This window comes from Neovison vison, chromosome 7 (genome assembly GCF_020171115.1).
Source record: "Neovison vison isolate M4711 chromosome 7, ASM_NN_V1, whole genome shotgun sequence".
Lineage (NCBI taxonomy): Eukaryota > Metazoa > Chordata > Mammalia > Carnivora > Mustelidae > Neogale > Neogale vison.
In genome coordinates, this window is record NC_058097.1 from 184,364,785 (window position 1) to 184,388,103 (window position 23,319).

At 36.1% G+C, this 23,319-nt stretch overlaps 1 protein-coding gene across 7 annotated transcripts in view; it reads right to left on the reverse strand.

The window, feature by feature from the left end:
• Nucleotides 1-23,319, reverse strand: part of LRRC4C (leucine rich repeat containing 4C) — a 1,197,418-nt gene that overhangs the window by 262,614 nt on the left and 911,485 nt on the right. For all 7 annotated transcript variants that reach the window (XM_044259104.1, XM_044259107.1, XM_044259106.1 and 4 more), the window contains one exon: nucleotides 18,682-18,768. The gene's annotated coding sequence lies outside the window, so the exon portion shown is untranslated. The remainder of the gene's footprint in view (nucleotides 1-18,681; nucleotides 18,769-23,319) is intronic.

Sequence of the window (23,319 nt, forward strand, 5' to 3'; positions counted from 1 at the left end):
AGGAGAAAACTAAGACTTATGACTACAGGGTTTACTAATGACAAAATGGAACCAGAATCCATAGCTCCTGACCCGGTTCAATACTCCAGCTATTAATTTTCCCAGAGGATACATACAGCATCTAGAAATGTTTATATGGATTCACTTGGACAACTGTCAAATTAGGAGCATGAAACCTTCTTCACTATATCAAAATAGCTAACACAAATGTGTTTATTTATATTTATCCTTCCCCAAACAATAATCAATCCAGGAGCATTCCAAATGAGTCTGAGAGCTGACGTACATACAAGGGGGAAAGGAGAACTAACTTTTTTTTTGGCGAATCTACTACAGCCTGAGTTCAATATCAGGCATGTCAGAGAATAAGTACTTTGGCCCAAGAGTTGGTAGAAGGCAGATCTGTCATGACAAAGCCAATTTCATCACACCAGATTATGTTCAGTCTACTTGCAAGGGTCTGGGCAGAAAGTACTTACGCAACTTTGGGACCCTAGGCATCCTTGTGATGAAGTTAAACCTGAGTGGGAGTTATAGTTTGCATGGTCTTCTCACCATACGATTTGAAAACATGGCTACATTTTCTGAGTGTTATTTTCTTCCTATAAAATGAGTAATTTGAATAAGGTTATTTACATTATTGATTCTAGCTCTAAAATCACATCCTGTGGTTTTATTTTTTATTATTTTTTAATTTTAATTTTGGCATAGTTAACATACAGTTTTATATTAGTTTCAGGTGTACAATATAGTGATTCAACACTTCTATATACTCCACAGCGCTCATTGTAAGTGTGCTTGTTAATCCCCTTCGTCTATTTCACCCATCCCCTCCCCACCTGCACTCTGGTAACCATCTGTTTGTTCTCTATACTTTTTTTAAAAAAAATATTTTATTTATTTATTTGACAGACAGAGATCACAAATAGGCAGAAAGGCAGTCAGAGAGAGAGAGGAGGAAAGCAGGCTCCCCGCTGAGCAGAGAGCCCGACGTGGGTCTCGATCCCAGGACCCTGGGACCATGACCTGAGCCGAAGGCAGAGGCTTTAACCTACTGAGCCACCCAGGTGCCCCTTGTTCTCTACACTTAAGAGTCTGTTTCTTGGTTTATCCCTCTCTCTTCTTATTTTCTTTTGCTCATTTGTTTTGTTTCCTAAATTCCACATAAGAGTGAAATCATATGGCATTTGTCTTTCCCTGACTTCTTTCACTTAGCATTATACTCTCCAGCTCCATTCTGTCATTGTAAATGGCAAGATTTCATTCTTCTTTTATAGCTGAGTAACATACCATTTTATATACATACCACTTCTTTTTTATCCATTCATCCATCTATGGATACTTGGGTTATCTCCATAATATGGCTATTGTATATAATGCTGTAATAAATATAAAAGTGCGTGCATACCTTTGAATTAGTGCTTTTGTATTTTTTGGGTAAATATCCAGTAGTGCCATTACTGCATTATAGGGTAGTTCTATTTTCAATATTTTGAGGAATCTCCATACTGTTTTCCATAGTGGCTGTACCAGTTTGCTTTCCCACCAACAGTGCCTGAGGGTTCCTTTTTCTCCACAACCTCACCAACACCTGTTTCTTTTCTTTCTTTCTTTTTTTTTTTTTTTGATTTTAGCTTTTCTAATAGGTGTGTGGTGATATCTCATTGTGGTTTTGATTTGCATTTCCCTGATGATGAGTGATATTGAGAATCCTTTCCTGTGTCTGTTGGCACATTATAGGATTTTATACAGCTCCTAGCCTGTTGGACACAGTGTAAACTGTGTGGTTATGGCAGTATGTGTTTCCACAGAAGCTCTTATCATAATTAGGTAGGGATTTAAATGTTACTTGAGACAAACCAAATTAGCTAGTCAAGGATTTATAGTTATAGTTACTAATGAGGTCACAAATACAACCTAGGAAACAGTCATCTTTGATATGCTTCCCCAAGTCATGATGAACAGTAAAGAAAACATTTCAAAACTCTCATTTATCTAGTTTTTTTTTAAAATTGAAAGTAGTACAGAATAAGATCATTGATGTGTTAAGACAGACACACTAATTCCTAGATATGATAACATAATAAACATAAGAAAAATAAGGACAATGTAGCATATTACAATTGGACAATCGGTGCCAATTTTGGAATTATTTATCAATAGAATAGAAAAAGAGAATCAAGACTTTAGCTACTGCAATTATTTATGGCTTTTATTCCTCATCTATTTGAAAGAGAGCAGATCTGACCATCTAAGTGTCAAAATGGCCCAAGCAAAATACTAATCAATTAGTACCATTATTCTTAGAGAGGAAAGGATCACTGAGGCTAATCAAACATCATCTCTAGAGACAGAGAAGGGAGGTGAGGTGATGCCTCAAATCTTACAGAATTGATTTCCAGAAAGAAACTCCACACTCTGTGTCACTAAAATTCGAGTCTTGTGGATTTTTTTCTACACTGGGTGTAGAGTTTTCTATAGAATATTAACAGATCTTTTGCAATAACAACCATCAAGATTTTCATGGCACCCTGCTCTACTAACAGGGTGTGGCCAGGTGTCTTGTTTTGCACAATGAAACCAACACAAACAGGGCACGAGCAGATTCTTTACAAGTGCTTGTGCACAGGGGCATTTGTATTTATTTTTTTCTCCTAGAATCTTCTGTCACCATGTGAATAGCCCAAGCTAATCTGCTTCCTGATAGCAAACTAAGGCCAAGATGTCATTGCCACACCACGTCATAGGCAGTCACTCCCAGAAGACTAGGTCACCCAAAGGTGGTCTATGATGCATGAGTCCATCTGAGATTAGCAGAATATGGCTTAGCTGAACTCTGCCCAGTTGAGCCACACAATGATGAGCTAAATAAGGAGTTGTTATTTTAAGCCACTAGAGTTTGTGGTATCCTCTAAGATAATGCAATATGTATGGATATAATCAACGAATGGCAGCATGGAACCAGCTGCTAAGCCAGACATCTTGAGTCCTCACCCTTCCTCACCATGCTCTCCCTTGCTCTCCACATAAAACTACATATCCAGCCTTGCCATTCTACCTCATAAGTGACTTATTCTTCTTCATATGTGAACTACTCCTTTCCTTAGATTTCCTCTGTCTCTATCCTAGCCCATGACACCTTATCCCTTGCCTGAATTTCTTTTTTCACACACACCCTCCTGTCAGGTAGTCCTCTATCCATCTCTGTTAGTGTCCAAGTTCATCTTCCACTCTGTAGCCAAGGGTATGTTCTATAATTCATATCTGACAATAATAATCTCTTGTTTAATATTTTCAATGGCCTTCTATTATCCTTAAAACACAAATCAGACTTTATATCTTGGCAAGACAAATATTCTTCTGTTTTTCTTTTTAGTGCAGTATCTCCCTTCCAAAATTTAAGTTAGCAAGCGTTTGGCCCTCCCAATTGGAGATAACACGTCCCAACGGGCTCCTGTAACAAAGTTCTCAACAACGAAATGTATAGAATTTTATATCAGTTCCTTAAAAGGACACTGTGTGTTGTCTACTTCCTCACTTCTTCCATCAGGATGGAAACTAGATACAGTGCAGGTAAGCTAACTTTGATCTATGATCATGTGGACCTCAACCTAGGGAATGGTGGAGTCACAAGAAGAGGGAACTTGGGTCTTCAGATAATCTGGTAGAACAGAGCTGCCTATTCATACCATACCACTCCTTTTTCTCTGTATGGTCATATAAAAAAGAAATAAACTTCCATCTTCTTTGAAATACTGTATATAAGGTCTCTTTTTAGATTTCTTAGCTTGGAGCCTAATTAATATATATTACTTTTATGGATTGTTGGAATTAATATTGCTCCTGTTACTGTCCTGGTCCCACATTTTTCAAAGCTCCTCTTCACTCTCTGACACCATAATCATCTGCTGTTTTGTCCCTAGAGCATCTATGAGAACTTTTACCTGAGTTTTTCTCTGGGCCAATGCTTTTCTACCTTCTTCTTCTAACTAAATGTCACCAAACTGTAGGCCTAAGCTTAGATAGTACTTTTTCTACTTCCTTTCCATCCCCAAGTCTGGGCTATTTTGTCCTCTCAAGTGTGACTTTCATTTTCTGACTCATTCTATTAAAGCACAAATCATGTTATTTTGGATTAGTTTGTCTCTCTGATTAAATAATAAATTCTTTGAATGCAAAAGCAATGTCTCATTCACCATCATATATTATATCAAATGATATAGGTAGGTACAGGGCATTATACAAATTGATTAAATAAATTAATGCAAATATATGGAAAATATGCAAATATATGAAAAAAAAGACTGGAAGGAAATATATTTAAAAAATAAATAGTAGTGGGGAGTACATAAGGAATATGTATATACTTGAGTAGTAAAGTTATAAGGGATTTGTTTACTTTATTTATTTCAATATTTTCCAAAGTCTCTGGAATATGAATACTAGAATATTCTATGGAATATGAGTTCTCTAGAATATGTTATTTTTATAAACATAAAATACAATACAACGAAATATTTTTCTTCTAAAATATTAGGCATTGAAGACAAAAGTTTACTTCTACTTTTGATTTACATACAATCAGAACATAAATATTAACTGGGTAAAATATATTTCTGTCCACTAGTTAGGAGCACTTTAGGCCCAGGCTAGCAACAAGGAAATAGGAAATATTGTAATTGGCCAATTTTGAAGTTCTAGCCCTGGACCGATGAGTAAAATCAATATGAGCCGCTCTTCCTTTTCTCTGAGATGAATTTGTGTGTACTAAGAAATACACTGAGGATGATGGATGTGGCTACAAGAGATTCCCTTGGTGCTTCTTTGAAAAGGCTTATTTGTCCTGCTTTCTACATAAGTTTTCATAAAAGCTTTAAAGATTAGGCTTGTTTTGCAACTGAAATTTCATACTCTGGAGAGACTATGAGAGATTCTTAAGGTCTCATCTCAAAGGACATTTGCATAGAATGGGATTTTATAATCTAAAAATTAAAAACGACCCCATTTCTTCTAGCCTCCTGAATGAGGTGTACATGAGCCCTTCATGTGGATCTGGGAAAGGACAGCATCTACTGAAAATATCTGCTTCTCAAACATGGAGCCACACTGCAGCTCATACATGTTGATTTCTTTATCAGCAGATAGAATATACTCTCTTTTTTTTTCCTTTTTGCCCTTGAAATAGATGACTTGATTGAATTTGGTTGGTGCGTATTTAGTTTTGGATTCATCACTGCTAAACTCATTCTTCAGAAAGGTAATGTTTCACATATGGAATCAAAGCAAATCTCCCTGAAAATCATCAGTCTAATGAAGACTGGTCATTCATTCTGATGAGTTTTCCTCATTTTGTCTCAGAATGAGGACAAATGTCATAGATATATTATACACAGAGAAAGTCTGGGCTAAGGCAAAGGCAGAAATTAATTTAATCTCCTGTTCTAACTTCAACTACCTAAATCATTCAAACCAACAACAGCAACACAAAATTAATAGCTTGACATACTTTTGTATTTAACCTTGAAATATGGTCGGGCAAATTAAACCAATTCAACATGGGAATTCAATCAGTATAAAAAATCCATTAGTGATTGAGACCAATTTATTAACCAAAGAAATGTAAACTCAGTATAATTGCATCACACATTCTATAGCTATAACTCAGCTGAAGGAAATGAAAGGAATTGGCAAAGAGGATAAAAATATTAGGGTGGTGGTATTTACTAAATGTGCAGCTTAAAATATTAATTATCAACTTATTTCCACTCACTGGCTATATGTTCAGGTAAACTGCAAAAATTCACTAGTAATTCACTAATAATTCATTAATAGATGAAAGGAAGAATTATACAAATCCATTCCCCATAACTTTACTTTCTGGTGTTAAAACCTTACCACATTCTACTACCATATGGCAAGAAATGAAATCAATCAGATTTGAGATTTGAGATTCCTACCAAAGCCCTTTGATGAACTGCTTATTTTCAATATAACAAATTATTTCTATAATGGAAGTCATAAACTAAACTCTGAGATCTTTTTTTTTTCCCCTGAGATTTTTTTTTTTTAAAGATTTTATTTATTTATTTGACAGAGAGAGATCACAGATAGGCAGAGAAGCAGGCAGAGAGAGAGGGGGAAGCAAGCTCCCTGCTGAGCAAAGAGCCTGATGTGGGGCTCGATCCCAGGACCCTGAGACCATGACCTGAGCTGAAGGCAGAGGCTTAACCCACTGAGCCACCCAGGCGCCCCTCCCCTGAGATCTTTTGTTGAGCTTTCACCCAGAACATTTCAACTAAAATTGATTTAACATATAACAAAATAGAAACATTTGGGGGGGGTTGGAAAGGAATTATCATACATTTAATTAAATCATATATCTGGAGATTAATTTTGCTACAAAACCCTTTTCTAGAAACTTCCTTCTGTGTAAACATTGCTAGTATTAGGAAATTTACTACTTTTAGGAAAAGTCTATTTTATTCTTAGCCAATTTTATCTTTTCTTTTTATCAAGTTGTAAAGTTATTTACATGCTACCTCACTTGAAACTCCAAGGGCAGGGAAGACTCTAAAATTAAGCTATAAATATCACAATTTTTTAAAAGATTTTATTCATTTATTTGACAGACAGAGATCACAAGTAGGCAGACAGGCTGGCAGAGAGAGAGGAGGAAGCAGGCTCCCCGCTGAGCAGAGAGCTCGATGAGGGGCTCGATCCCAGGACCCTGGGATCATGACCTGAGCCGAAGGCAGAGGCTCCAACCCACTGAGCCACCCAGGTGCCCCAATATCACAATTTTTGATGAGGATATAGATTAAGTAATTTGACTAGAGAGTCAAGATAATAAATGTAGAGTAATGTTTAGAACAGTAGCTGGCAGACTAAGGCCCACAAGCAGCCTGTTTTTATATGCTGAAGAATAGCTTTTACATTTTAAAATTGTCAGAAACAAATAAAAATAAAAATGATGTTTTGTGCACATGAAACTATGTGGCATTTAAATTTCAGTACCCAAAAATAAAGTTTTATTCATACACAACTTCATACATTTGTTTACATATTGCCTAATACTACTATTGCACTATGATGATAGAGTCAATTTGTAACAGAGATAAAGTTCAAAATATTTAATATCAGCTCTTTACAAAACAAATTCACTGATCCCTAGTCTAGAAAAATGTTGTCTAATATAAAAATAATGTGAGGCACATATGTATTTTGAAATTTTTGGTAGCCACATTAAAAAACCATAAAAGAAACAGATAAAATTAATTTTAATAACATATTTTAAGTCAAATATTTCAAACATGATCATGTCAATATGTAATCAATATAAAAATTATAAAAATGCAATATATTGCATTTTTATCACACTAATTCTTCAAAACATAGTGTGTAGTTTACATTTATAGCTCCTCTCAATTAAGACCAGTCATATTTCACATACTTCATAACAATCTGTGGCCAGCAGCTACCATACTAACTAAGCACTGTGGGTCTGGATAATATGTCTTCTCATATTCAATCAGGTCTCTAGCAACAAAAGAGTATGTTCACATTTGATTGAGTTCATGTATTCTGCCCTATTCTCTTCAACTCCCCCTTCCTCCCTTTCCTACGAAGGCCTGGGTCCAGGGTGGTTTGCTAGAGTTAGGATTTTCAGTTATCAGGGTGTAGAAAAGAGGCACTTCTTCATGGGGTTGTTCATGGTACCAGTGGAAAATCCTGAAAGTGCATTTGTTTATGTCTACCTAAGTTAAAGTTCTAAATTCTGAATGGAATCCAACAATCTAAGTGTTGCCTCTCTACTGCAAAGTAGGAAGAAATGTCATCTCTTTTGTTCTAGAGATAATTTTGTTATCTAGAGATAATCTGTTAATGTAGTCCAATTTGCTTTCTTGGTAATATATCGCACCGTTGATTCTTATTATACCCATGGGAAATATCACCTCTGTGTCTTTTTTTATTTTTTTTATTTTTATTTATTTATTTGATAGACAGAGAGAGATCACAAGTAGGCAGAGAGGCAGGCAGAGAGAGAGGGGGAAGCAGGCTCCCTGCTAAGCAGAGAGCCCGATGTGGGGCTCGATCCCAGGACCCTGAGATCATGACCTGAGCTGAAGGCAGAGGCTTAAACCACTGAGCCACCCAGACGCCCCTGTGTCTTTTTTTAAAAGGCTGCAATTAAAGCCACATAAGCCTGTCTTACGCTTAAGTAAGGTTCCTCCTTTTCCTTTTTTACTTCTGTGTTGTGACTCAGAATCTACGCTCACATGGAATGCTGGTGGTTGACAAACAGGACTGTGTTCTCTAGCTACAAAAAATAGTATCCGTATTCCTGTTTTGAAGGGGCCAAAAAAAGAGAAATTGGTTGATAATGTTGATGTAAGTTTACATTATTTCACTACATATTTTTCTGAATTTTTATTGTTGTTAAGCATCTTGATGGTTAAATGATAATAAAACGTGTAGGAAACTTGCTACTGAAAGAACAGGAAAATTCACCTGTGCATACTTTATTCAAGCACTTTGATTTTTTTGTGGACTTGTGTTCACAGAACTGTGATTTTATAGTATTTTTAATTTGCACAGTAATGTTTTAATGTAGTAAAATTGTTCCAAGATTTTAAGATGGAATTAAACACACCAAAAATGTATGTCATTAAAATACTCCATTTGGTTGTTTCGGATAATAACAATACATTTCCGTGTGCTTCAGTAGTGGGGCATGTTGAAGATCCATTGTTATAGAATACATTTCATTCTTTTTTTTTAAAATATTACCATATGATTTCACTCATATGTGGAATTTAAGAAACAAAACAGATGAACATAGGGGAAGGGAGGGAAAAATAAAATAATATGAAACAGAGAGGGAGGCAAACCACGAGAGACTCTTACTGAGGGTTGCTGGATGAGGTAATTGGATGATGGGCATTAAGGAGGGCACTTGATGCAAAGAGCACCAGTAATATACACAACTGATGAATCACTAAATTCTACCCCTGAAACTAAAACTATACTATATTTTAGCTAAATTGAATTTAAATAAAAAATTCAAAAAATATGTTACCTTATTCTCTCTTACTGTTTTCATGTCAAAGCCACATTGCTCAATGGGAAGTATGGAATACAAATCCTGAATATAAAACACTTCCAAATCCGTTCTTATTTTTTCCATCTCAAACCATAAGATAAATCAAATGTTAACTGCTGCAGCTTCTAAGAAATGATAGCTTAAGATTATTATAATTACGGCTGTCAAAGAATAGTTGCATGTTCTCTCTCAATAAATAATAGGTACTCTCCTAATTTCTCCAGTGAGGCACAGACTGTCAGGAATTTCCGTGAAAATAAAAACAGACAGTATTAATACAACAATGGTAGCTAATATTTTCCTGGGCTTCCTATACAAAACACTCTGTGCAGAGATTTCGTATGTGGTATCTCATTTGATACTCACAACAATCCTATGAGATCACTCCCAATATTGATGCCATTTTACATGTCAGAAAACAAACTTACTGAGGTTGAGTAACTTTCCCAAAGTTACAGTATAGAAGAATACTGATTTTCTCCAATTAAATACCTTTTTTTTCTGGTTACCCATTGAGGAGCCAATAGTAAAAATCCTTCTTTTTGCTATGATGGTTTGTTCACTTTTAAAGCACATTTCTGTGAAAATTCTAGCTTTCATTCTAAACCTCTAATGAAAACAATTATTATATATGCTGCCTATTTTCCAAAATAAGTCATAATGTGTGTCTTGAAAAAGTATCTCTGCAGAGCCAGAATAAAAATGACAACAATGGTACATAATAATAAACTGTATTGCAAACTGTGTCTTTCCTGAGGAGTAGAAATCACAAAAAGATGCCACATCCAGATTTGTGTAATTTATAAATAATAAATAAATTGCATTATTGATCAGAGAGTTATCATTTCCATTGTTGAACTTTGCTTCTTTCCTCGTTTTCCTTTTTCTTTTCTTTTTTCTTTCTTTTTTTTTTTTTTTTTTGTGAGTGAGCGTGTTCCTTTCAGTTACATGGCCTCAAAAAATCTCATAAACTTTTATTTCTCTCCTGTTCACATGGAATAATTTATCAACCCTTTAAATTCTGGATGGACAACAAATATAAACCCCATTTTCATTTTCACCTCCTTCACCATAATAAAGGCACTCATTTTGTCTTTTCAGTTGTAATCGCCTCCAAGGTGAAGGCCTGCACTCAGGCCTTTTCCTTCTGATTCACCTTCTGCAAAATCCCTTTATGTGAAGCACAGTTCTACATAGTAGATAAGAGAACTTTTCCTGGGGTGTGTTTCCCAGGGTTCAAATTCTGGCCCCACCACTAACTCACTCTGACTCTTGAGCAGTCTCTATAACAGTAGGCCTCGGTTTCTTTTAGCTAACATGGGAATGACAGCTTAGATTGTTCTTAAGACTATATAAAATATGTGCAGCAGGTAAAATAGGGCCCAGAACAAAAATAATTAGCTACTATTATCATATTTAGGGAAAAAGCCTTCATTGGTTTTAAGTTTCTAAACATGGCATTCAAGACCCTGGGTATCTGGTTCCAATCCATTTTTGCAATCATAATTTCTCATGATTCCAAATGAATTCAATTCAACATCTATTTAGCCAGAACCCATCTACATAATGGAGGGGATTAAAAAAAATCAGGCATAGTCCTTACCTGGAAGGATCTTGAATTCTGGTAAGACTAAGGATCATAAATAATTAACCATACTATAGCATATCAAGTACCATGCTGCGGCACATAGCAGGAAGTGATTGGTTCTTTTGAAAAAGCATTTGGGGAAAGAGGCAAAGAAGACAATATTTGGACTAGGCCTGCTCATAAATGAGGATTTTACTAGGGCAGGACACTAAAGAAAAAGAGGAGAGTATAAGCAAAGCATTCACACACGCTATACTCAGTCACAGAGGGCCATATTATATACTTGCCCGGGTGCTGCCCTCCTCTGGTCTTCCACCTTCTCTCCTTATAATTCCCACCTTTCCTTCAGCTTCAACACTTAAAATCTTTTGCATCTCCCTACGCCCAATTCAGACATTATTTATTCAAGGGAGCCTTGATTTTGCTGGCTAGAAACTCTTTTCATTTCTCATTCCCACGGCAAATTAACTAAATCTCTCTGTGGTGCTTCATATAGTCTATCATCATAGTTATTCATTATAGAAAGTATGCTCCTTAAAATTAGGAGTTATATAAAATCCATTTTTGTGCCTCTTTGTAATACCTAGGTAACCTCTGGTAAATATCAGAAGATATTTGTGTGATTAAATAAATAGATTTTTAAAGTTCTATTTAAATTTTAGTTAACGTATACAACTAATGAATCGTTGAACACTACATCAAAAGCCAATGATGTACTATGTGTTGGCTAATTGAACATAATAAAAAAACAAGTACTAGTAAATAAATAAATAAAATGAAACATACAGTGCAATATTCATTTTAGGAGAAGAATTCATTGATTCATCACTTGCACAAAATACCCAGAGCTCATCACAACAAGTGCCCTCTGTAATGCCCAGCAATCGCCTGTCTAGCCCATCCTGGACCTACCTCCCTCTGTCAACCCTCAGTTGATTCTTTATCATTAAGAGTCTCTTGTAGTTTGTTTCTGTCTCTCCTTTCTCCCCCACCATTATGCCCATCTGCTTTGTTTCTTAAATTCCACATATGAATGAAATCATATGAGAGTTAGCTTTCTCTGATTGACTTATTTCACTTAGCATAATATATTCTAGGTCTATCCGTGTCATTGCAAATGTCAAAACTGCATTCTTCTTGATGGCCAAGTAATATTCTATTGTATGTTTGTACCATGTCTTCTTTATCCATCCATCAGTCAATGGATTTGGGCTCTCTCCATAGCTTGGCCATTGTTGATAATGCTTCTATAAATATTGGGGTGCATGTAGCACTCATTTTGTCTTTTCTGGTAAATACCTCGTAGTGCAAGTGGTGCAACTGTTCTATTTTTAGTTTTTCGAGTAACTTTCATACTGTTCTTAGCAATCAGAGAACAAAAAAATATATAAGGCATCTAAATGAGCAAGGAATAAGTCAAACTTTCACTATTTGTGGATGATAAGATATTCTATGTGAAAAACCCAGAAGACTCCGTCAAAAAATTGCTAGAACTAATATGAATTCAGCAAAGTTGCGGGATATAAAATCATTGTGCAGGAATCTTTTGCATTTCTATACACCAATAATGAAGCAGCAGGAAAAGAAATCAAGGAATCGATCCAATTTGTAATTGCACCAAAAACAAGATACCTAGGAATAAACCTAACTAAAGAGGTAAAAGATTTAAACTCTGAAAACTAAAAAGCACTTATGGAAGAAACTGAAGAGGACACAAAGAAATTTTTAAAAAAAATGTTTTAAAGCCAGGAGGACTTGGGATCGATAAGTGACTTGTTCAAGTCACTTACCCTGAATCTAAGTTCGCTGAGGACAGAAACGATGTTCGGTTTATCACTACCTCCTGGATATACGACCAAAATACGTCTGAATCAATGTCAGATTATACCAGTAGCAGATGTTTTGACCAAATTCCACTCTTCACAGCTCCCAGTTCATTATTCCTTTAAATTATGAACAGTTGTATTATGTGAAATCTAAGAACTATATACATTTCTTAGCATTCTGTGTTAACTTCTCTACTATATGAATAGCTGACATAAATTTATTCATTCACATGACTTTGCATAGATGATTATATACCAACATTTGTATATACTGTCTATTATTCAATGGCTAAAAATGAATGAAAGTGTGTTTGTGCTTAAACATATCCTTCTCTATTTAAAACTTATGTAAATTCTAGACTTAGATGGATTCTATTGAAATCATGTTGTAAAAGAAAGGAAGCACAGTCAGTGGGGACTAGAGGATTGTCATTTAAATGAATAACTTCTGCAAAGAAGGTCAGAATGTGAAATTACGGATTTTGCTGAACATTATATTTGCCTTTAAAAAAATCTCAGCAGTTTTGTTTACTTGAATAGTGTTTCTGTATCTACTTTCATTAGCTAGAGTGCTGTAGGAACCAGCAGTTCAAGGAGAGAATCCATTTCCAGTAGCTTATAGAGATAATGATAAGCCATCTTAAAGTCTGGTTTTTATTAGAAATGACTGAAATGCATTATAGGGCAATGGTAACCATAATGGTTGGTTTACCAACCAGTGGGGTGGAATTAAAAATGCATTAATCTTTATACAAAAGAAAGCAAATAGCAGTGAGTCTCTATTGGTTTTGACATAGTTAAATGAACTGTTATTTCACTTTGTGTGGCTAATAAAATAAGACCTGTAAAAATAGAAGAAACATTCCCTTTTGGAACTTGAGTAATGTGAAAATCTGTTATTAATGAAACAGAAGGCTTCTTTCTTTACGCATGTGAGTGGTGTATTCATTAAAACTAACACACACACACACACACACATAGGAAGAAGTCTTCTCTTAGAGCAAGTGGCAGTACCACCGATTCTTTTTATGACTAAGGTGTGATCAAGCACAGCACACAGAATTAGAAAGTGAAACATAACCTCAAAGAGGAAGGGAATAAATAGCTATGAAACATACCTATGAATTCTCATTATATACTAATTTTAACTCCTGTCATTATTTTCAACATATTCCTTGAAACTTTAAGAAGACTCCAGGTCCCTGGTATTCCCAACCATGTATCCCATGTATATTCATATACTCAAAGATGCTTCCCAGGGAAAGGAGATTAAGGAGTTTGGAGCTTAACCACAGAGGCATATGTTAAACAAACAATTTCCAAAAGTCCATTATTACAACTGTTCTAAGGATTTCAATGAAAAAGTGCCGGATGTTATTAGCAAGACCAGCTTCCCAGGCACAGGATCTGGGAAGTCTCATGAGAGCTTATGTAAACCAAGGCTGAAGACTTGGTTTAATGCTCTCCTACTGAGATCTTGAAATTCTTAATAATTTTATGTTTGAAGTTGTGCATTACAGTTAAGTCCAGTGGTATAATGTAACATGCAGATGAGCAGAGGAGACAGTACAATATGAGTGTCCACCACCTCTTCCTGCCCCGTTCATATGTAGTACAGCATTCTGGCTGGCCTATGATACATAGGGGTTCAGTGATACTTACAGGATAGAAGGTAAGTATTTTACATCTACAACTGACAGCCCCAAGAGGAACACTTTCTATTCTAACCAGAGCTCAGTGTGAATGCAGAAAGAGGCTAATGTTATTGAAAGAAAGATAAATGACACAGAAAGCCTATCAGATCCTTTCTTACTCAGTAACTTCCCTGTATCAGCCAACCACTTATGCTGAATACAATGGCATTGAAGCAAAGAGTAAGAGAGTGTGACCCACAGTCCCTTTTGTTCTGTTTTGTTTTGTAGTAAGTAATTCTTTATTCATCAGTAAGCTAAAAGTAGAGAATTCTGGTAAAGTGTGTGTATACCAAGAAGTAAAATACAAACATCTAAATTGGTTGTGTGCAACATTTCCATTCTTCCTGGAAGAAGGAAATACAGGTACACATATAGACTACAAAACAGGTCTTGGGTAATGTCTGTTTTTGCATACGTCTTAAACTCACCTTTGCAATTAAAACTGGCATTGCACGAGATAAAGATGAATGCCAAAATATAATAATTAAATGTTTCTGTTATAATTTAACAATCTACAAAGTGAATGTTAATAAATTACAAATTAAATTTTTCTTTACTTAGAACGACATTAACAAATTATAAAAATGACACATCAAGAGAGATGCAAGAAGAAGGGAAAACCTTTATAATCTAATACCTTTAACAATACTTTTGTTTGGTTATTTGAACAAGGGGCTCCACATTTTCATTCTGTGCTGGGCTCTGCAAATCATGTGAACGTGCCTGCTGTAAGAGTGTGTACTGAAGATCTAACTGAGCCTGGGAAGTTAAGGAAGGACTTCGTGCCAAGTGGTAATTGCTGAAAGAAAGATGAGTAGCAGTGAGGCAGATAAAAAAGGCAGTAGGAGGCCAGGATGGGCAAGGGAGGGTTGGATGTTCCAGGCAGAGGGTCTGATACAAAGGCATTAAAGGAAGAAGGAGACAGGAGTGTTTGTAGAACAGATATAAAGTTGGTGTGGTTGGAACTTAGAACAGAAGTGAAGGCACTGGGCAGAGCTTACATTTGTACCCTACTGCATCTCTGTGAAGAGGAAAAATGATGGGGCTGAAATGAGGGCAAATGGAATACCCAAAATGGATTATAGCAAAAGCCATCCTATATCACATTATTATTATTTGCCTGGCACTCTGCAAAGGGACTTAATGATATTACCTTTTTGGTCCTCTAATAACAAAGCAAAGCAGAATTTCCTGGCTTTGTTATTTAGACAAGGAAATATGGGGCTCAGATAGATTAAGAAATTTGTCTTACATCATATGGCCAGTGAGTAACAGAGTCATAGATAAAATATTCTTTCTGAATATAGACTAGAATATAAGCCCCAGGAGAGAAGAAATTTGGCCTGTCTTTGTGTTCTTATATTCTTAGTAATAGAGCAATGCCTGCCACATAATAAGCTCTCAATATTTGTAAAATGAATCAATGAATGGCAAATTCACGCGTCTTCATGACTTCAAACGGATTCGGTACTATCTGGAGTATTTGGCTGGGATTTCTGTAAACGTTGAGAACCAGTAATGTTTCTTCTCAAATAAATTATAAAAAGTGAAACAGGAAAGCAACATAGTCAATTGAAAGAGAACAGACAGAAAGGTGGATACAGACTTTCCCTTTACTAGTTCTACAGCCTAGGGCAAGGCGTTTCCCTGGAGCAGTTAGCATGGGGTTCTTTCCAGAGTTTGCATATTATAGTCTGACTATTCTGTGAATTGTTTGGCAATAATACAACCCAATGCATAGTTTCTCTTTTTCTTTTTCTTTTTTTCATAGTTTCTCTTTAATAACAGAGAGGAAACACAAAACAATGCTGAGGCACCAAATATTCCTCCAACCAGCTCCCCCCTTTCCTTCCTTCCTTCCTTCCTTCCTTCCTTCCTTCTGGCAAGCCTTTCTGAGAAGTGTGCCATAGGCCCACAAAAAGCCTCCTACTAAAATGAGGAAATGGAGAATGATCTCCACTTCCAGAAGTAGAAAGACCTCAGGAGAGGAAAATGTGGGTTTGAGTTTAGCTGCACTGGAAATGTGATAAAAAACAAATCTATTTCCATTTTGAATCATGACTCAGGTATCAAGCAGAGCCAATGCTGCTGCAATGCAGAGTCCTAATGCCAGCACCCATCTGAATGAATTTCAACTTGTGGCTCTTGTGACTACTTTATTCACTTTGACTTTCCCTTGGTGAAAGAGCACCGACAAATCTTCCTGCACAAAATAAGGTTTGTGTCTTCACCAATGACTCTGTCTTGAGGAACCCCTGAAAGTCCTCACTGAGGATTCCTTACTCTGCACAGTGATCTAGGATTCTTGTACCCAGTCTTCCTTCCCTCTCCCCTTCACTTGGGATCAGAGGTGCAGCCTGATCCAATGGTTTCCCCCAGCCTTCCTCTCAATTCTGTCTCCATTTGCTTTCAAAGACTCTGATTTTGAGAAAATCTAGCTTTGGTATTGGCTTCTTGGGAGAGCTAGACTAACAAAAAAAGATACATCTGGCAGAGAAACATGCTAAAGTGAGCCATTCCTTAGCCTCAGCTGGTGAAAGAGTTATTGAGGAACACACTAGCTCAGCCCTTATTGAATTGAAAGGAACATAAGCAAGCTGGAAGGCTGAGTACTGAGTACCAATTATGTGTTGAGCCTATTTCAATAATTCCCTGTAGTAGGTTTTTTTGTTTTGTTTTGTTTTTTTGTTTTGTTTTTTTTGGTTTGTTTTTTTTGTTTGTTTGTTTGTTTTTTTTTTAATAGATGAAACTGTGGCTTACCAGCTCATGAGTTTTGGAGGCAGAATTCCAAGCCAGATCTTTATTTTACTTTATTTATTTACATTTTAAAGTCTATGCCTTTAAGTACTCCGTACTATAGCCTTGACCAACAGTCTCTTTGATACCTTTTCTTATTGTAAGAACATGCTAATAATATGTCTGTAGAAAAAAAACATCCAGTTCACCACCCCCAACACTACCACCACCACCCCCACCATCATCATCACTCTGGTCTTCATTACCATCAGTTACAACTCTCAGGGAGATGTGCAGTTAGCGAGCATTTACATATGCAATCTACTTTTCACTTTTCGTGACTTCTTCGTGAATTAGGTAAGCTTTGCAAATAAAGCCCAGAGAGGTCTTTGTAAAAGAACTCCAGCATTTTTTTTTTTCACTGTCATTAAAAAAACACACACACTGCCATGTCCTCATCCAAGGTGAAGTCAAGATGTTGGGAATTTAATACTTTCTTAATACACCAGCTTTAACTGCCAATAGGACCCTTGAAAATTTGGTTTCATAGCTGGGCTCGGCAGGACAAATCTCGTGTCTTTATTCTAGAAACAGCTCTCTCTCCAGGACCAGGAGGATTGGACAACTTGGGTGGTATTATAGGAAACCTTTTGCCTCTGGGTCAAAGTCACTGGGCTCCAGACCAAGTCAGTAACGATCAAACACCAGTCTGTTTGACAGCTGTCTGGTGGCCTTTGTGACGGGGCCTCCAGCCAGTCGCTTATGGGCAACCTTCCATGCTGCATCCCGTGTTTGCTGCCATTTGTAACGACAGGCACGGCAGAAAGGTTGGCAGTTCAAATAGGCACGGAGACCCTTGGTATCCATTACTGGAGACCAGCATTTAAACCCTAATTCCATAATAGCCCCCAAACCCATAGTAATTTCTTTCCAAAAGAGGGGCCTTTCTCTGGCCCACCTGTCCCATTCATCACCCCCACAATTTTCTCCTTTCCAATGGTGAGATGAAAATTTACCTTTGAGTTAAACACAAGGTCAGATAAAATAAGTCACAGTGAGCAGTCATTATATTTTCTGTCACTGGACCAATTAAGATTTCCAGCTGTCAGGTTTTGATGTTGCAGCTCCATAAAAAACGACACTGAGATGCATTGATCTGTGTCAAAGCTGCTTCAGAGGGAAAACTGGACCAAAAATAATGATAATTGTCATAGGATGTCACACTATTAAATGAAAACATAAAAAGCAAAATGCTGTGGAGAATCTGCAAAGTCATCCTTCTTGTCGAGGTAAGACCTACACCAAGGCAAGCCCACTGTTTCCGTGATTGTCCTAGCTCTGTAGTGGATACTCTCCCTGATCTCTAAGATAAAACTCTGCCTAGTTAATGCAAATTTGATTTCCATTGCATTTTCAAATTAAATATATAAATATAAGTGTATTTATATACATAATCATTTAGATAAAAGAATTTTGCTAGAATTTTAAGATTTAGGCAAAGTAGGTCATCTTTTGCCTATACTTTAAAAGAGTTCAGCCTATTAGATTCACTTTACCAAAAATACAAACTTCATTTAATCTTTGTACAAGTGTAAAATTTTCTTTTGCCCATCAACTTCGAGGGGTATGCATGGGTTTATAGAAATTTGTTCTTTGATGGAGATCTAGTTGAAGAAAAGTATAACATTTTTTTGCAAGTGAAATGGGGAGTAACTAAAGGAAGTTAAAAGTACATACCATATAATCTTCGCAAGAAGAAATGGGTGTTCCAAAGACACAGAGGAGAAAGGGTGTTCCTTGGCTCCTTGCCACTCCCCAAAATGACTGAAAATAAAGAAGCAGGGTTTAATGAGCAAAGATGTGTTGCTGAGATGTTACTGAATCTACCACAGGATGAAAGAATGGGAGGTGACCTTATAATGATCTCATTATTTAAATATTTATTTCTTTGGAGGAGGAGTTCATTATTTTACATTTCCCTGAGCCCGAACAAAAATGTAAAAATCTGAAATAACTTGAAACTCAAAGAATCATTTTTTTCTGAACACACTCTGTCAGGTTCAAAGTTGGTTTCTTGTTAGAAGGGTGCAACACATTTTCCCATAGAATATTGTCCTACTTCACTAGTGATTTCAACTTGACTATCCTATAAAATAATCATTTGGATAAGAGAATCTTGCTAGAATCTCAAGATCTATGCAAAGTAGGTCATCTTTTCTTCTGCTTTAAAAAAAGTTCAGCTGATTAGATTCATTTTACCAAAAATTCAAACTCCATCCAGTCTTTGCATTCACGGAAGCTTACATTCTCTTTTCTAGCAATCTTGAGGGGCATCGAAGGATAGTTCCCAATGTAGTAGATTTTACCCTGTGCAAATTAATGAGATAAGAGCTGGTAGTGAGCTAGAACCATTTTCATAGGCTCATAAGAGTCAATTACCAGGCTTTTAAGAACTTTTTGAGTCCGCTATTGAACACTGCCATGGTTAAAATTAAATTATATGAAGTTATAATTAAGTAAATTATATTTTAAAAAAACAATACATATTCAAAACTCATCATTTCCTAATGATTTTGCTACTTCCTACCACTGTCCTGTCTATTGTAATGTATGACAGAAATACTATACCACGGTGTGATTCTGCGCATCTCTTACCAGCTCTGTGCTCAGTGTTCAGTGATATCACTTCAGTACCTTTGTTTCATTATTTCCCTTTTATCTTACTTGTTAACATAATTAAAATAGTAACCAACATTAATGTGGGAACCATGTTCACGTGCATTGTGAATACTGGCTATGAAAGCAAGAGTTCAGCTAAAATTAATCAGAGCTTTGAAGGAGAATCAATTAGCTATTTGGAAAAAAGTATGTTGCATATTGTGTTAATAATTATAAATTTCATGCTGCATATGTCTTATGTTGGTAGAATTTATAATAAACTTATGCATGTGTATATTCACAGTGTTTATTGTCATTTTCTTTCAATGGGGGAAGGGAGCCCGTTGTTAAACATTTATCAGCAAACCACTGATAAATCTGACTAGCAAAATAACATCAGATTACGGAGGGCTTTACAAACCCAACAAGGTAAAATATATCACTGTCATACAGAGAAGTGGAAATCATCTTAATTAAGCTTTGCCAGGTCCATGAAATTTAAGTGGCCTTCACAAAAATTTGGCACATCTGCTCTGAGAAACCTGGATATAGCACTTCACTGTTTCCTTTAAGACTGGTATTTGAGTGAACATGAACTGACAAAGATCTTCTGATGAAGGTCTGGCTCTAAATAAAACTTCAAAATGAAAGGGAATAATATTTTCATGGTTTTTTTCCCTGCACATTAAAGAACCTTAAATAATTTTAGCTTACTATAATTTGCCTCTTTTCCAAGGTGAAAAAAATAAATTAAGCATGCTCCACCTTTAGTAAGCACCTGTATTTTTAGAATTGCATGAAATAAGGGATGTTTTGCAGCTCTTTTCTTACAGATTCCTTCTAGACAGTTCATTTTTAAAGAAATAATATAAAGTGCTTTTAAAAGCACTTTCAATAGATTTCAATCATCATCAAATAGATTTCAATGTACAAATGTGTATGCAAAGGAATTTCCTGCATCATTTACAATGATGATAAAGTAGAAAGAATATCAAAAAAGGACCAGCTAAATATCTTACAGCAATCCACCCAAGCAATACTATATAATCATTAGAAAGAATGAGGAAGATCTATATATAACAACATGGGATGATTTCAAGCAAATAAATGTAGCCTAGACTGCATGGTTTGAATGTAGTATTTTAAAAATTATAAGTATACTATATATGAATAAACATAGAACATTTTTTAGAGAATTCATTTTAAACTGCTAAGAGTGATAACCTCTAAGGAATGGGGAACTTGGTTTGGGGATTTTACATTTTATTTTTTTCTGTATGGTGTGCATGTGTGTGTGTTTTCAATGAGCAAGCATTAATCTAATAATAACAAATGCCAAGAAGTCATCCTAGAAAACAGATGTTTCAGGTAGATTTTGGTCCTTGCTTTTTCTTGCAGGTAGAAGTAGAAAGGAAAGGATTATAACATTGACAGTCCAAATGTTATCAAGGGAAATAGTTGCCAAAGTGTGCAAAACCTCCAGCTCCTTCCAAGGTCATAAACATTATATTCAATGAAGTCTCCTCTACCCGTGTGTGTGTGCACTCACATGCATGTGTGCTTGCACACACACACACACAAACACACACATAGTGGAGGTATTAAGCTGTATTAGTATTTAAGATCCAAAGAAATCTAGTAAAATCCAATCAGTTCTCTTCTTTTTTCATGATGCTATAGCAACCGAACTAGAAGCTACTTCATGAATTAATGGCAGAAAAATTAACCCATAAAAGGATCAGACTCTATGTGGCCAGCAGGGGCATTTGGACATTCTTTCAAGGATACACTGAGACTAGTAGAAAGCAATGGCATATTTTTGATGACCGAAGGAAATTTTGCTTGTGTCCTTGCTCTTATCTTTATAGGGGTTCTGTGGTAGGCAGTGCAGATCTTTCTACCTTGCTGCTGTTATCCCCAAACTCTTGAACTACTAGACATTTTCATTTTCACAAACTCAGAATACCTCTGGGTGAGATGGTAGAATAGAAGGGAAGAGAGTGATAACATGAGGGGCATATGGGAATAGTGGAGAGGAAAACGAAACGAGCATGAAATAACTCAACCAGATCAGAAATAATGACACTAATTATTTTACCTCCTGATGTATGACACTGGACTTAAATCATTATCTGATCTCTCTTTCACATCAGAAATATTTGAAACAAAGCCAGTTCAACGTCATTTAAGGCATAAATAACCAGAAAGATGGATAATTAGCCATTTTGGGCAACAGGCCTCTCTCCACCCCACCCACTCTTCCCACTTAAATGATAGGAAATGCCATGAAATCTTACTCATACGTCCACTTGTTTATTTGTTTAATACTTTAGAGTGCAATGATTATTAACTCTATACCAGATACTGTGTTTAGTGCAGGTGATAAAAAGAACAAGTCCGATGCATCCTCTGTAATTTGAGCTATGATTACTTCAGTGATCTTGTCTATTACAACTTTCCCCTTTCTGTTTGGCGTACCCCCTTTTTTTCCCTCCAGGATGTATTCAGTTCTTATATCTTCAGAAATTTGGTCTGACAATTTGCTCCACTGGAGATGCCCGTCTGCTCACCAACCACATGGCTATCTCCCTCCTTCCCAATCAAGCCATTATTCAAATGTCAACTTCTCAAGGAGGCTTAACCTGCCTACAGCATTAGGTGTGCAGCAATTGTGGCACCTTTTCTCCCTCTAGGATATATTTTCTGTAATACTATATACTTTATTTATTTATTAAGTTTGTAATTTATTGTCTACCTCCTTGCTCTACAATGGTAGATTCTTAGAAGAAGGGATCTTACTGATTTTACTCATGATGTATCCTGAGTACTAAAAATAGCACTTAGTGTATACCTGTTTTCCAATAAATACTTTTTCGAATGAATGAACATGACATACACAAGAAATGTTTTGAACTTCCTGCTTTTACTTAGTTTTTGAAAGGTCTTCCTCTTTGTTGCTTCTGATGTATTCTAACTCAAATCTCATTCCACTTCTAGTAACAATTATGATTCTTTTGGTTAATGTTTTTTCCTTCTTTCTGCTATTTGGATGTACTTCTTTTTGTCTACTTGGTCAATTGATTTCTATTTGAGTGTTTGTAAAACCTACTATGAATTTATATTTGCAGTCATCTGCAATATTTAAGTAGAAACAAAGCAGTATGTAGCACATAGTGATTATGCATAGAAAGAGTTATGGAGCACATAAATAAAATTTAATATCCATAATAATATAGAAGGAAGGAAAGGAGACTGGAAAGATCCAAAAAAATGGGATGAAGAAAATAAAAGGAAGAAAATCTTCACTAATTTCTTAAAGGGAAGTTGAATCACAAATTCTCAGTAGTCTCTATTGTTTTCTGAAAGATGACCTGATTTTTTAAAAAATCTAAGAAATGTGTTTTGATGAGTCAAACTTCACTGAGATATGTTGCATTGTTTTCTGTATTTTTTTTTTTAAAGATTTTATTTATTTATTTGACAGAGAGAAATCACAAGCAGATGGAGAGGCAGGCAGAGAGAGAGAGGGAAGCAGGCTCCCCGCTGAGCAGAGAGCCCGACGCGGGACTCGATCCCAGGACCCCGAGATCATGACCCGAGCCGAAGGCAGCGGCTCAACCCACTGAGCCACCCAGGCGCCCCCTGTTGCATTGTTTTCTGAATCGGAAAGGTTTTCATTCCAAAAAATTGTTCCCTCATAAAAAATAAACTTCAGAT